General features: G+C 37.3%; 1 pseudogene; it reads right to left on the bottom strand.

Annotated features, from left to right (window-relative positions):
* Nucleotides 1-626: 626 nt before the first annotated feature.
* LOC103009689 (zinc finger CCHC domain-containing protein 10-like) lies at nucleotides 627-1098 on the bottom strand (annotated as a pseudogene).
* Between the last annotated feature and the right edge of the window lie 906 nt (nucleotides 1099-2004).

Genomic DNA, 2004 nt, shown 5'->3' with positions numbered 1-2004 from the left:
TGGTTACTAGTTCTAACAGTTTTTTGGTGGTGTCTTTGGACTTTTCTATACATAAGATCATGTCATGTGCAAACAGACAGTTTTGCTTCTTTCTTTCTGATTTGAATGTCTTTATTTTTTTCTTGCCTAATTGCTCTGGCTACGATTTCCAGCACTACGTTGAACAAGAGTGATGAAAGTGAGCACCCTAGTCTTGTTACTGATTTTAGAAGAAAAGCTTTCAACGTTTCATTAGAAATTCACTGCCAGATATTCTGATGCACTATCCTGGAAACATGTCTGATATGTTCCACTAACATATACCAAAGTATGGCATTTGATTCACAGGGAGAAAAGATAACAATTCATCCCCAAAACAAGTTTTCTGGAATTCAGTTTTGATTAATTTCTAAAGATACATTTTAAAGATAAAAAAGAAAACCAAGATTCACCCTTAAAATTAAATTTTTTTTAATATATATTCCATTATTAATATTTTTTGTGTTCTTACAATGCAAAAATTTAGAAACTTTTAAACTCAAAAAATTTTGACCAGTTTACCTATTTGGCCTTAACACATTCTAAATTCCCTTCTAAGAATCACATCAGTGTTTGCAGTTCATCAGTCCAATATGGATGGAGTAATTCTATCTCTTCTTTGTTGGTTTATTCTTGGAGTTGCCATCCCTGCTGGTGCTGCTGCTACTGAAAGAGCTGGAATCTGAGTCTGAACCAGAGGAGAAAGAAGAGCTTGTTGAGGAGGCTGAAGATGATGAACTGCAGGAGCTTTCATTGGTGTCACTGTCCTCTGAGGAGAACGAGGTAGATGTTTCTTCACTATCTAATGAAGAATCACTAAGTGAGCTGTCACTGCAGTTGCTATGGGGATGGTTATACTCTTAGACCTTTTTTCTTGGTCTTTCTACATTAGTTTTTCTAATGCTTTGTTATAACAATTATTATTTTTTCTTTTAAAGATTTCTTTAATTCTGCTCTTCTTAAAGGCCTATGTAGGTACTCTTTTTCCTGTGCACTCATAAAGCCAATGTCCAAATTCCAAGTATTTCTGACATTTTACATATATTGCTTATTTGCTTCAGTTTGTCTCCAGGCATGCATGGGGTCACCATCTTAGCTCGGCTGAGGCCTGTCATGCTAATGGAAGATGCAATCTTAATCATGACCCAAAGATCAGAGTAGATAGGGGATAGGAAGTGAAGGAAAGGAAGAGTGCAAGAGAAAAGATGTTATGGTCAAAAGGAACATTTCAATATTCAGGTATTAAAAGAAGAAAAGATCTCAGTGATGAAGAGGTCAGTGGTTTGGCCATACTGGTGAGTGTCTGAAGAAGAATAGAAATGAAAGGCCCCAAAGTGAAGGGTGCAGAGGAGCTGGGGGATCAGTGTTGACAGTCACCAAGGACAACAGCATAAGATAGATAACAACAGAAAATGGTGGCCCTGTGGCTTAAGTGCTGTAAGATATGGGAGAAAGTTCGGGACACTGTGAGGTGACATCAAGGAGGATGGTGGGTGTGCTTTGGGGTGCAATCTTCAAAAACTTGGGCAAAAAGCCCTGGAAAAGGCCATGTACAATTTGGACAAGGAAGAGATGAGAAGAACATAATGAGGGTGAGATGAAGGATAAGGAAGGAGGTAACCTGAATATTGTGTTACCATCAAGGGGTGGCATGTGTGCATAACTTGCCAACCCCAGATTCTAGTTGGAGTATCAACATTACAGTGTGGTCATATCATTTGGGACTGGAGTTTCAGATTCTTTGGGGCTTTGGGAAGAGAGCTGGAAAAGAGAGATCTGCTATTTTGAGTCTCTGAATATCCATTTTTAGAATGAAAAGTTGTGTGGCTTGTTCCAAAGTTATAAAGAAAAATATTCCCCCAAATATAATGGTTGTCATTCTTTTCACAATCTTTTGTCTTGAAAATCAATTTGCCAAAGAATTAGATTAAGAAACATTAAATATATCTCATTATCAAATCCATTTTCTATACAGGCATACCTCAG

The sequence above is a fragment of the Balaenoptera acutorostrata genome, chromosome 11 (assembly GCF_949987535.1).
Source record: "Balaenoptera acutorostrata chromosome 11, mBalAcu1.1, whole genome shotgun sequence".
NCBI classification, from domain to species: Eukaryota; Metazoa; Chordata; class Mammalia; order Artiodactyla; family Balaenopteridae; genus Balaenoptera; species Balaenoptera acutorostrata.
Note: the sequence above shows the minus strand (reverse complement) of the source record. Positions and strands in the feature narration are given on the sequence as shown.